Here is a 14,197-nt window from a genome sequence, read left to right as displayed (position 1 = left end):
AATTGTGGGCAGCTGCCTGGCTGGTCCGATTGGGTAAGGACACATGTGGCTCAGGAAATAATCATGGTTCTGTAGAAACTGGAGATGTGTAGAATCTGCAGAAGGATCCTCTGAGCCCTTTGTTTGCTAAGCTGCCACTCAGATACTGCCTGAGCATCATTAGAAGAAGAATCACTGTGAGGCTTTGGTGTTGGGCTGAGTTCCCTCACTCACCTCTCGGAATCGGGCATATCTATCATTCTCTGCCCTATTTCTGTTTCCAAGTCTCAAATTCCATTACTTTTTATTCTTAACAAAATAAGGCCGCTAATCTTCTTCTCTCAAATATCCAGTTTACTGAGAAATATTGTTTCATCCTTTGCAGGTCTTTATTTGCTTTTCAAGGTTTGGTGTGAGTCACTTCACTGAGTCCTTGGCTTATAGTAGGCGTATCTACTGGTGTAGACCTCATGAGAGCCGACACTTTGTCGTGATGATTGCTGTATCCCCAGTATATAAAACTGGGCTTGGTACCTTGTGGGACCTCAAATATTTGTTATTCAGTGCATAGATCAAGTAAGCAGGATATTAGATTGGGATTTACCTGTGTTCTGTCTTTTCTTAAATGCTCTCGGTCTGTGCCCCTCCTCAGGTTTCATTAGTCCCTAAGAAAATAAGGATGGTGATAATGGCTCTACAATTAATGATTCAGTGTTACCAAGGCTCCTCGTGACTTCTCTTTTCATTCCACAAAGCTCAGGGAGCTAGGTTGATTGGTTTCTTACACTGTTCTGTTTCTGTTCAGCAAGATTTGGTAAATTGAACAGAATCACGTGCAGGTTGGGAACGTCCACTAATTTTGCACTAATGTCTGCTTGAGATCATTTGCTCTGTTTCAGGCATCAGCGGAATTAAGGTAACCTAAGATTAAAATCTCACCACCCAATTTGCCAGGAGCAATACAGAAATGTGTGATTTAAAGGAGTTTAAAGGCTTAAAATTTAGAATTTTAACTACTTCTATAACCATTGTTCTTTCTTTTATCTAAAGATCATGCATTTGACGTCATTGATTTAGCTTCGCTCCCTCCATTGGGCCTCATGATGGCTAATATCAAATGCTTAAGCTTTGTAGATGAAGATCTTATTTAGTGTAACATGTTAATCTGTTACTAGCAATTTATTGTTGCTGTCTAGCTGAAATATTTCTTCCTCATACATTCATTGTTTTTTCTTGCCATTGTACCAAATCATCATAATGTTGCTCAGAAATGTTAAGAAATCCCCGTGGTCACTTCTGCTTCCAGGATGATTATCTCTAAGCATTCTTTGCTTGTGGGTAGCCAAGCCAGATTACCTTGGAAAGCCATTAGGGACAATTCCAAATTGCTTGGTAAAATCATGAATGGTTTCAATAGGAAGGATTTGGTTATGCTACTTGGACTGGATATGTTGACAGTGATGACTTAGATGGAACTCTCATGCCAGAATTTTGGGAACCTTCTCTTTGTGTTGCTCCAATAGAGATCAGCTTTTACTCCTGAACTGTGATGTGTGTATTATTAGGAATTGTTGGATTAATTCTTTTTAATTAGTTTTTCTTCTGAATATAGACGTTTTACATGTGCCCATTATAATTGTCTTCTTTAGTTTTTCTGTATTCCCCAGATTTCTGACAATCTTCTTAAGTACCGAACTGTTAACAACTTAGCATATTCTTACTCAGTCATCTTTCAGTACATAGATTGTGTGGATTATTTTTCTATACCTGTTTTTGTTTTGTTTCCTATTTTAGTATAGTTTTCCATAACATTACACAGTCCTTCTAGACATAATTTTAATCTCATTATCCTGATAAACCTTAATGTATGTGCTTATTTCCCTAATGACACGTATTTTCTCATGACAATGAACGTTGCCCCCCAGTGTTGTATATAGATAGCTGCCTGCTTTTCACGGGACTCCTCTAGGAGAAGGCCCTAGAAGCTGATTGCTGAGACAGATGGCTTTTAAAGAAGTTTGTATGATCTGAACTTTTACTAGTGGTATAGGGAAGTGTTGATTTTTAAAAATTTCAGTCTTAACTTAGTTTTAGCTCTGCTCTCCCTAAATCTGAGTATAATTTTTAAATCTTTGATTTTGCAGTCTTTGAAATATGTAATGAATTAATCCTTTTTCTAGTTATCAGTCATTATTCTAATTATCAAATACCCCAAAGTGTCATCAATTACACAAAATTCTTGTAAATTTTAGTAGTGCTATGAGAAGATTCATCCATCTCATAGAATTTGAGAGTTGTATTATTCTTTCAAATGGATAGTAAAGCGTGGGAAGAGTTTCCTAGTTTAGGAATCTCTGTTCCCACAAGTAATTTATCCATCCTGATTTTCCAAATATGTTTACATGATTTTGCTGACTAACTGTAAATCCTTAGGAGAGATTTTGTGGTCATGTCATTGATAGCATGATGAATCTTCATGGAATTTAGAATAAATTGTGACCAGCATGAAACAGTCTACCTTGTTTTTGAAGTGACTAAAAAAACAAAAGAAAAAGAAAACATTTAGGAAACTCGTGGGAAGTAAGATAGGATTAAACTTATGAATCTTCAAATACTGGGATCTTAGATGTTAAATCACATTTCCTACAATCTTTCTTCGTATTTAGTGTTTGTATTTTTCCACGTGTATATGCACATGAATTAAAAAAAATGATTGAAATCATTCTTCAAATGAGCTTGAGTTCTTTTATATGTAAAAATCTCTCTTTTACATTTCTTAATCTAAAACATAACCAGCTTATCCAATAGATGACCTATTAATACGCATTGCCATTCTTCCATTACACGGTCAGGGGCACAGAACCTTGTTCATTGTATAGTTTACTACTTTCCAGCTGACTTTAACCTCTCAAAGCATCTCTTTCTTCTGTGTGAACATCGGCATACTACGACTGCTTAGTTCATAGAACTGGAAAGGATTCACAGAGTGCTGGCACACGGGAGGCAAGCTAGGATAATGGATAGTAGCTATTATTAGTAGTCTATCTTAGTCTTGTGCTTTTTAAAAAGCACTTTCACTCAGTGAGAGCCACCCCATTCTAATCCGTACATTTTGGTAGGTCTGCTTACCACTGTGAATTTCCAGGAACCTTAATTTACTGTGTCAAGGACTTGTAAACTCTCCAGCCTCTCAGCTCGCCATGTGACAGCTCTTCGAGAGGTCTATTTTCATGTATTATCTGAATGTTGATATCTCAATATAGTATTGCTTAACTCATTGGAATATGGTAGCACAGGGGGCAGTTGGGTAAGGAATGAACTGTGCAGGACAACTACTGCATACAGACTCCATGCCAACTTTATTTCTTGTGTACTGGACAGAATTCTTTCTTCTTTTCATCTTGCTTACGGAAAGTCTTTCCAGTTCCATTGAGAGAAAGTTCCTGTATTGATCATGACTCCTTTGGATGCAAAGAACACGAACCCAGTTGATACTTGTTAAGGACGACAAAATTGATCAGGCGATCGGAGTCAGGTATAGCTGAACCAGGGGCTCAGACAATGTCAGAAATCCTTCCCTCTCCTCCCCCAACTCTTCTTTCCTTCTCATTTTCCTGCGTTGGTTCTATTTCTTTATCAGGATATGATTGGTGGCCCCTCAGGCTGTGGCTGGTATTGTCACCAGCATTTCTAGGCTTTCATTCTGCCTTTCACCCCACTAGATAGAGCACTTTTTTTTTTTTTTTAATTTATTTGACAGAGAGAGATCACAAGTAGGCAAAGAGGCAGGCAGAGAGAGAGAGGGAAGCAGGTTCCCTGCCGAGCAGAGAGCCCGATGCGGGGCTCGATCCCAGGACCTTGGGATCATGACCTGAGCCGAAGGCAGAGGCTTAACCCACTGAGCCACCCAGGTGCCCCAGCACTTGTTTTTTGATAGCCCCCCCACCCCGGACTCCCGCCTTGGGGAGCGAGGTTGATTGGCTACTTGGCTTGAGTCATAAGCTTATCCAGGAACCATTCGCTGTGGTCAGGGGATGCAGTGCTCTGAGTGGCCTGGATTGAGATATTTCACTCTTGATTTACGGGGACTGAGAAGAATGCAGGATGGTTAACCTGAGGGCACACGGGGGTGCGGTTAAGGAAAAAGGAGGGCGGATGCCAGGGAGCAGAGGAGTATTCATGCCGTGGCCTGAGGGCGCCCCAGCACACTGCTTGGGAACTGGCAGCGGGGTAGGTAGAATAATGCCCCCCCCCTCAAGGGGTCTGCATCCGAATCCCTGGAACTCATGAGTATGTTCTGTTATATGAACAAGAGCAGTTAAGTTTGCACATGGAATTAAGGTTGCTAATCGACTGGTCTTTAAATAGGGAGATGACCCTGGATTTTCTGAGGTCTGTCCTCGTAAATAAAAGAGGGAGACAAAAAGACAAAACTAGAGAGATGGCAGCATTAGAAAAGACTTGGTCTGATGTTTCTGGTTTTGAAGACGAAGGCAGGGACCCAGGAGTTAAGGAACGTGTGTGGCCTCTGGAAGTTCGAGAAGTCAAGGAAACAGATTATTCCCAGAGCTTCTTGAAGACATGCAGCCCCGCTGACACCTTGATTTTAGCCCCTGTGACCTAGTTCAGACTTCAGACCTCCAGAACTGTAGGATAATAAATGATTATTGTTTTAAGTCGCCGCGTTTGTGGCAATTTGTTATGGCAGCAATAGGAAGCTGAAACAGTGGCCTAGTGGACTGTCCCAGTCTCTCATGCCTTTGTTATATTGTGAGCAAGACTATTTTAGATTTGGAAAGTATAATCACCACAAGTCAGTTTCTGTGGAAATCTTTAAAAATGCTGCTTGCATTTCTTATCTGTCCTATTTTCCTCAGCCTTTGGCCCCGGGGAAAAATGGTTGTTTTCCTGGCTTTAAATTCTGGGCTCAATATTCATCTTTAAAAGTATTATCCATCAAAAAATTGTGAGGTGTATGAGAAATATTAATTTATAGAATGTCTAATATAGCTCCCGAGTCTTTAAAACTTCCAGGGATAATAAATATAACCATTAGATGTGCTTCTTTAAAAACTAAGATTGAATGTTAACATCTTGACAATGGAGCCTCACCTTAAAAAAAAATATATCTTCTCTCCTTCTTCTTCTGTTATTGATTACTTGATCATTTTAAGATGTGGCAAACAGGGCACCTGGGTGGCTCAGTCGTTAAGCGTTTGCCTTTGGTTCAGGTCATGATCTCAGGGTCCTGGGATCGAGCCCCACATCGGGCTCCCTGCTCAGCAGGAAGGCTGCTTCTCCCTCTCCCACTCCCCCTGCTTGAGTTCCCTCTCTCACTGTGTCTCTGTCAAATAAATAAATAAAATTTTAAAAAATGTAGCAAACAAAGAAAATACTTGGACATTTTTCTTCTTCTTTTCTTTTTTTTTCTTGAAAGATCTTCTTTTACCTGATTTCATGACCCGGAACACTAAGGAATGTGTTGTTCTTTCCTAAGTGACTGTCTTGAATGTAAACATTGTGCAATTGCAACAAATATTTATGAAAAAGCCAGATTTAAAAAAATGTGAAGAATTTTTAAGTTCACAACTATTTTTTCTTTCTTAATGAGGGGAAAAAAGAAAAGGCTTTCTCTCTTTTTTCTCCAAGAGCTTGATGAGAAATCTTTGAGTCTGAGAGTAGGTTTGCAATTAAAGTAAAAGACTTCAAAGAGGTTCTCTGCCTTGTGGTGGTAAGAGCCTAGAGGAGATGAAGTGAGGAAAAAGACTTTGGCTGTGTTCAGAAGTTCAGCACGTGTCACAACGAACTTTTAACTGCCTCTCGGTGAAGATGCGTCCCCGTCTCCGTGGGTGTGTATAGCCTTGGGAAGCCCTCAGCGTGTGATGTCTTCCTTAACGTCTACTTGTCACCTTGCTCACATTTTTCCTGGAGCAGCTGGCTCCTGTCATTTCCGATGAAACTCATTCTCCTGCCCTCAGCAAAGGATTTGGAAATGTTGTTGGATCTGCTTCCTTAGCAGATCTTGAAAATGCTTATTTGCTTTCCTTCTTGTGGCCAGATTGTTGCATCCTGAGAATTTGTACCTGAGAAAGGAAATTGCCTGTGTAAACTCTCTCTTTATAGTCATCAACCAATTCTTGGGAGAGAATCTCCGTGTCTGGGTGGGGTAACAGAGTGCGGGTTGTTTCGGCTGGCCTGGCCTTCAGGCCCTCGGTTGGCATGGAGCCGAAGATCCCTTCTGGTCAGAAACACCGGACTGGGGTGGGAGTGGAGATACGAGAGGCCTGAGAGGTGCTGGGACATGGAAGGAATCTTCTGCAGCTCCACCTGGATGGGAATGGTCAAGGCGATAATAAGCTCAGCTAATTTTTCTTTTCTTATATTGTTACAAGATGTACTAATCTTTTATGTGCCTTACCTTGTTTGAATCCATTAGTATCCTCCTTTTACAACCTCTCAGCCTTAATTTGATAATTTGCTTGCAGAGGCCAAAATGCACATCACTCTGAAATCAGAATTTAAACGCAGTACTGACTCCAGAACTTGGGTACCCCACCTTTTCCCTTCTTTGCTTGGGAACTCAAGCCCTATTGCATTAATCAAAGGGTTCCAATATCGTCTGTGCCAGGAGTAGCTTTGGGCTTCGTTAGATCAACTAACGGTTGCAGTGATGTGTGTGAGCTTTGTACTGTAGTCCCTTGAAGTTTTAGTGATTCTGTTCTCTTACTATTCTATAGTGTGGTCTTTGTAACGTGTTGGGGATATCTGGTAACCTCTGGGAGACATTTGGATATCACTGCACAACATACTAGATGGATACCAAGCTGCCTGTCCCAGTTGTGAGCTTTGGACACTGAATGTGTGAAGGAATTAAGATGATCTCAGAGCTTGGGCCACAGGGGCATACTATGAAAACATTCCCCCTCAAGAACCCCACTTCCAAAAACTGCCATTGATTTTTTTTTCCCCCCAAAGACTGCTGTATGCAGGGAACACTTAAACATAGTTAAGATACCACAGCTTCATCCCAAAGAGCTTAAAATCTCTGAAAAGACAGAAGCAAGCATATAAGTTTTCTCCCATAGAGATTTTTAGAACTTAATACAGGTAATGCATGATGGTGAGATCTAAGAGGCTTAGACCAGCAGGGGTGTGCTCTGGACAAGGTGTGTACTCTGGGAGAGATGGGACTTGAGACAGGTCCGACAGGCCAGGTTGGAATTGTACAGATGGAGAGAAAGCAGCAGTCCTTTCCCTGGGGGCAAACGGTAGAGTAGGACTTGGAGGACAGACGGGATTAAGTTGGGTCTAGGCAACCCATTAGAATGTTCCAGTAGGACAAAATGAGAAATGATGTTGCAAAGAAGTTGGCTGACAGAGCGTGGAGGGCCTTAAATGACAGTTTAGTTTTGATTTGGGTTCAGTGATCTGGTCTGCGAGTTTCAGCTCGTTATTTGTGAAGAGAGAGGATTTGATTAGTAGAGTTCTTTAAGGCGATTTCCATGTCTAACATGGAAAAAAGCTATCAGTTTTCTGAGTCTGTTTTATCCTGAAGTGATGATGAGCCACTGAAACTATTCAGAGAGAAGAACCTAGTAATATCAACACCTAACATTTATCGAACCCTTCCTATGTGCCAAATAGTGTCCTAAACACTTTGGATTAGGTCAGTTAATTTTTACAAGTCTGTGAGTTAAATACTATTACCCTCGATCTACAGATGAGTACTGACATGGAGGTCTTAAGTGACCAAAATCACAGAGGTAGCAAGTGGCAGAATTAAGGCATTTTACATGTGGGACTTTGAAACAATTTTCCTGGCAGTAATTCAGATAATATTTTTACAATTTATACAGTATTCGGTAGTGAGCAATGATGTTGGGGAGTTTGGACTTGGCACTTCGAGGTTGGCGGTGTGTGGTGACGAAGACTTGAAGCAATCTGAAGAAATGGGATTAGTTGGACAGAAATTTCTACGGAGAAAACAGTAGGACGTGAATGATAGTGAATGGGGGGCGGGAAATGGATACAAGGTTCGTTTCCTAGCCTGGGGCTTTGGGAGAATCAACGGGTCATGAACAGAAATGGTGAAGGCAGGAAGGCAAGCTGAATATTTAAGTGAAAATGAGAGTTTTGGTTGAGATATTTTAGGGGTGAAGAGAATGTAGGGCACATTATTCTAGGCAAAGAACTGCCATGTTCAAATTTCAGTGTGAGGGAAGTTCCTTTTTTTCTTTCAGCGTGTATTTAGAGAGGGCCTGTTCTGTGCAAGTACACCGACATGTGCAAAAGGGCCCAAAGTCTCAGAAATGGTTACAATTTTGAAACTGTGAGAAAATTCTAATGTGGTTGATGTTAAAATGCAAAGTCTGGTCAGCCACAAGGTCTTTAAGTATATGGAAACATAAAACATTGCCTCCTCAAATACTTAGATGTAGATTATTTTTAATATTAGTATGTATATATACAGATGTACACACATCTCTCACAAACACACACTCTCTCTCTCTCTCTCCCTCACAAGAATGTGTCTCTTTGATTCAACCCAAGGAGGAAGACGCTTTAAGTTCAACTCTCAAATGAGGATTCTAGAGAATTCTCTGACAAGGAGACTTGTTAGTATTGTCATCCAGAGGAGATACGATGATACTTTTTCTTAAAGGTAGTTTGAGTTTCTGAGGAAATCTTGAATGAAAACACAGCTCTCTCACTTGCTTGAGGGAACAAGTTAGAAATAGCAGATATAAAGATGTAGTAAATATATCCTTTACAAACAAGGCCAGGGGAACAGGAGGCTCTCACTTTGATAGGAAGTACATACCCCAGGCGGCGTGTGACAGGGTCTGCTGGGCTAGGGCAGGGCTTTTGCCCTATGATGTGAAGGACAACCTGTGCTCCTTTTCAGGATCCTTCCGAGGAAGAAGAATGGGGAGGGAGGTGCTGAGCTTTGCAAACTTCTTATTTTTCCTAGACTTAGCAATCACAGACATCACTCTTCTTTAACTGGGAAAAGGGTGAGCTAAGAGATGGAGGGGCCCAGGAGAGTCAGAGAAAAATCTTTCTTCACAGAGAGCAGGAGCAGGTTAAAGGCTTTCCACCTCTAACTTAAAAAAACAAAAAACAAAAACAAAAAACTCAAAAAACATCTACTTGAGGTGCCTTCATTGTAAGAAATAGGCAAAGATTAGATGGTTTTCAAGGTCATTTTTATTTTTGACCTTTATAGATATTCTATGAATATCTAAAGGAATAGCAGAATGGGGTTGGTTTCCTGTTACTTGTTTCTAACTGTGAGGGGCTCTGTGTCTGCATTCCAGGAGATCTGTTTTAATGACCAGATCCACTTTCTGGTTCTTAGTAGCTTAAATCTAAGACCTAGATACTATGAAATATTTGAATTACTGGTCAGCGAGAGCTGTGAGAAGTAGAAACAACTTTTGCAAGCAAAATTCTGGTTGTAGAGGTATAGACAACTTGTCTACTTAGCTGTCTTTGATTGCTTGGTGATAAATTGTTCTTTGGGGAAAAGATGGTGCATTCTAATTTCATTTATTTATTTGTTTGTTCATTTGATAGAGGTCACAAGTAGGCAGAGGCAGGCAGAGGGAGAGAGTGGGGGAAGCAGGCTCCCTGCTGAGCAGAGAGCCCCATGCAGGACTCGATCCCAGGACCCTGAAATCAGGATCTGAGCCAAAGGCAGAGGCTTAACCCACTGAGCCACCCGGGTGCCCCACATTCTAATTTTAGATACACCCTTGGGCTCAGTCTGCTCTCATCCATTCATTCCTTCAGGTTCTATTTTAGGCATTGGCGAGCGGTAGAAAGAGAACGGATAAAAATCTGTGCCCTCCTGGAGCTTATACGCTAGTGGAAGGAACAATAAGTACACATAAGTATAATTTATGGTGTGTCAGAGCGAGTGGTAAGTTTTGTGGGGAAAAATAAAATGCGGAAAGAGGATAGAGTGATGAGATGGATGCTGGTCAGGACCGAGCTCCATGAGAGAGGCTCACAGTAAAGCAACACCTGAAGGAACTGAGGAGGGCATCCCAGAGGAAAGCCATCCCAGCGGCCTGGAGATGTGAGAATTCTCAGTACCAGGCTGTGGGACAGAGCAAACCCATTTCACTCTGGGATGGGTTTTGAGGAGAAGAACAAGGAGTTGACCTGTCACTGTAACTACTCTGGCTCTGTTTTGAGGATGATTTATAAAGGAGAGGAGCAGAAGCAAGAACAGGTATGAGGCTCAATAAAAACTGGGACCCCTGGTTTGGACCAGGGTAGTGGCCGGGCTGGTGGTGAGCTGAGGTCACTGTTCGGTGGCATCTTTGAAGGCTGAGTCAATAGAATTTGTTGGAGATTTGATTTGTGATGTGACAAGAGTCAAGGGTGGTTTAGCCAGGTGTTGGCTCTGAGTGGCTAAGAGGATAGCGTTGCCAGTTACTGACCTTAGAGCAGGGAGAGAGGAAGTTTACTTCTGGGAATGTTAAGTTGGAGGTTGGAGGGCTTAGGGAACGTCCACCTGGGAAGACAATGGAGTTGACAAGAGAGGAGCCCATGGAGGAAGCCGGGGCCGGAGATAAAAGATGGTAAAGACACTCAAACTCATGGGATGAACTTACCATCCTGCAGAGGGTAAATGTAGGAGAGAGGAGTCCAAGGACCAGGTCCTGTGGCTCGGCCGTGTATGCAAGTTGCAGAAACCAAGGGATGCGAGGAAGGGAGAATGAGGAGGAGGGATCATGGGGGAAGGAGGAGAGCCACAAGGGCAATGTTCTGGAAGCTAAGTAGAGAACTTATTTCAAGAAGGAAGGAGAAATAAGCTGGGTCAGAATCTGCTGAAGCAGCAAGGAAGGAGCGGGCGTGTGGACCATTGGTTTTAGCAACATGGGGTCTCTAGTGACCTCAAGAGCCTGATTGGATCAGGCTCGAGAAGGAGCAAGAGTGGGAAGAGAGGAATTGGGGACATCTCTTGTAGTCAACCTTTTGGAGCATTTTGCTATAAAGGGTCATGAAGTGATGGGGTTTTAGCCGGAGTGGGATGTGACGTCAGAGGATTTTTATTAAGGATGGGAGATAAGAGGGCAGCTTGTTTATTTGTCGGTGGGAATGATCTAGTGATGTGGGGAAACGGATACGGAAAGAGGAGAGGACAGTTGCAGAGGCAGCTCTTGCAGAGGCCGGAGGGGTTAGGATAAGGTGCACGAGTGGAGAGTTTGCTCCTAGGTATGACCACAGGCAGCTTCTCCGTAGCGCCTGGAGGAAGATGGACCACGTGTGCACAGACGCCAGTCGGGGGTGGGAGCTTCACTGCATCTGAGTCCTGTTCAGGTGACTCAGTGATCGCAGTGTGGCTTTATGGTGGCTCCAGCCATTTGTGCTTGTAGAATTTATGGCCCACGAAAACCTTTATAGACGAATTGCCGTGGCCCTTCGGCCGTCTCTGCTGGTGGTTATATAGTTTCGAATCTTAAAATTGCACATTGGCAGTCTTTGAATGAGTAGCTACCTTGCATTGAAGGTTTCAATAACTCACATTTATTGCATCCTCTGCATAATCTCATTTAAACCTCTCACTAGACCTATGCAGTGGGAAGTATTTCTAGCTTCCAGTTAACAACTGAGGACACTGAACCTGAGGGAAACTGAAGAACTTGGTCAGGGTCATGCACGGACTTAACTTACTGCTTTCTAATGGTGCAGTGCCTTCCTTATCCACAGGCTGTCCTGCTTTGTGGAAGGATTTGGACCTGTGAAGTTTGTCATGTCTGAATACAGTAACTTACCGCTGGTATAATTTAATTTGCTTGTATGATTGTAATCTGAGATGAAAATAGTTTTGATGGTGGTGAGCTTTCCCCGCCACCCCCTCCCACCTTTTTTTTTGTTTTCCAAAGAGCAAATTTAAGAGCCTTCCCAATTTAAGAGCCTTTAACAGAAATTTTCGAGACTACACTGGAGGCAATATTGGTTGTCTAGCTGCGGGTAGACAGAACATGGTCATTCTTGTGTTAGTTTTCCTTTATAAGTCAGATCTTAAATTAGAAATCGACAGCAAGATGTTCTATCCATTTTGAAGTGAATAAGAGCATAGCAGCATGGTCCTCAGTGTCAAAATGATAAAAATTGAATTTTCCCCTTGGCTTCTTCCTTGCAATGTGTGAGGTCTCCTAGGCCTGCTTTTTCATTGATAAACTAGGGAGAACACCCACTTGCTGCGATTGCTGTGAGAATTAGTGATGGTATATATATTTAAAATATTTTATTTATTTATTTGACAGAGAGAGAGAGAGTTAGAGAATACAAGCAGGGGTAGCAGGATAAAGGGAGGGAGGAGTTAGGCTCCCTGGTAGCGGGGCGCCAGACTCGGGGCTCGATCTCAGGACCCTGGGATCATGACCAGAGCCAAAGGCAGACACTTAACCGACTGAGCTACTCGGGTGCTGTAGAGATGGTATATTCTTGATCACAAAGCACAGTGCCCAGCATTTATCCTGCCAATAAGTGGCAGGTGTCCCGGTAGCTCCTTTGTCAGTTCTGCTAACTACTGCTCAGGGGGGTGGCAGCCTGAGGGGTCACTAACTGCATCTTTTCCTTTGGTTACAGTAATTCCTAATTGGAAAATCACTCATTCTGGGGTTAATTTCAGCAGTGTGTCTTATGTGTACATTTTAGGAAGGACTTCTTATTTAGCATCAGAGAAGACCAAGCTCTGTAGAAATATACCATCTTTATTTTGTATAAAAATGCAGAACATACTGTCTGACAGTGGAAAATGGAACTGTCCCAGAGAATCTAGGATGCACATTGTGCTGTAAGCCTGAGGCTCTGGGTGTCCTCCTGGGTGTGGAGGAGTCTGCTTGCATTCTTCCTGAATTTTCTAGTTCTCTAGTAACTTAATCCAGGCATCAGTATATTGTCTAGACTTTGGGCGTGTGAATTTCCTTCGGTGGAGATGGGAAATCTCCTTCCTTTGAAACAGTGAATGAATTGTTAGAGAAAGAGTTATAAGTGGGATTACTCGTGCAGCCAGAAGCCCTTGTCCCTCTGGTAGGATATCTTGTAAGTCAGCATGGGCAAAGCAAAGGTTCTCCGGTTACCTACGTTACTAACTTAGACAAATCCTACTGACAAGAGACTGTGGCGTGTACAAAATCTTGTATTAGATGATATTGGAAATACCAAGATGAATGGGGGAGTTTCTTGTCCGTAAGGAGTTTGTACTTAGTTGGGGTTAGGCTTTGTCAGTCTACATCCGAGAGCTGATTCACCCCTTACTGTGGAGAGCTTCCCCTCCATCACTCTGCTCCTGCAACACTCGAGATCATGCCTTAAAATTTCGAGTTCTTTCTATAAGCCAGAAGCTACAAAAGTATTCCCCAGGGATTAAGCTGTAAGAGAGACGACATCTTTGCATCTGTGCTTAATGCTGATGCCTAGTGTGGGTCCTTGACTCTGGTCCAGAGAACTCACAAAGCAGGTATCGTGCCTCTGCTTCTCCTCCCAGGGTTGGAGCCAGGCTTCACTTTACTCTGGGAGGCAACAGTCCTCACTCCTCTGCCTAGTAACTATTTGATCTGTGCATTTAATAAAGAAGGGTATTTTGTTTAAATACATCGGGCATTCTAAATGGCATAATGGTATCAAGCATGCATTCAGAGAATTTCCAAGTTGTAAAATGCCTTCCTTTGTCTTCTGATATTTTATACACTGTTTGAAGTATTTAAAAAGCAGGAACAGAATGAACATATTCGATAAGGTTACTTTAAGATCAGCAGTTATAGTTATAGTTCAGTTATGAGTCTTACGCTTTGATTTGTTGGATGATGTACACGTGATTGCTCTAGGCGAGAGATATTCGTAGGTCATGGAATTTTTAGGGTCCTTTTACATACTGCAGGACTAGTCTTAGGTTGGAATCATAAAGGTGGGGGAGTTTTAAATTTCTGTTACAGATTTTGCTTGTTTCCTTTTTTCCTCCTTCTCCTCATATCCTTCTCCAGGATCCACTGTCTTGCTTCCAAATTATTTCTAATAAGGGATAAATGGTTTATTCAATGAGTTATCTTTCCCCAGGGTGTTTGCATTTCAACAGACATAGTATATTTGGCTAAACGAGGGGAATTAGTTGTGCCATTGAGTTTAACCTGTAGCTGGCCACACATCATGCAAGGCAGGTTCCAGGCAGACATAAATATTAAAATGAGAACCTGTCCCA

General features: G+C 42.2%; 1 protein-coding gene across 1 annotated transcript in view; it reads left to right on the top strand.

Moving 5' to 3' along the window:
- The window catches only part of ADAMTS3 (ADAM metallopeptidase with thrombospondin type 1 motif 3), a 251,730-nt gene that overhangs the window by 4,957 nt on the left and 232,576 nt on the right, over nucleotides 1-14,197 (top strand). The window lies entirely within an intron of this gene.

The sequence above is a fragment of the Mustela putorius genome, unplaced genomic scaffold (assembly GCF_011764305.1).
Source record: "Mustela putorius furo isolate JIRA1106 unplaced genomic scaffold, ASM1176430v1.1 tig00000430_pilon_pilon_pilon, whole genome shotgun sequence".
Lineage (NCBI taxonomy): Eukaryota > Metazoa > Chordata > Mammalia > Carnivora > Mustelidae > Mustela > Mustela putorius.
This window is presented reverse-complemented; position numbering and strand designations above follow the sequence as displayed.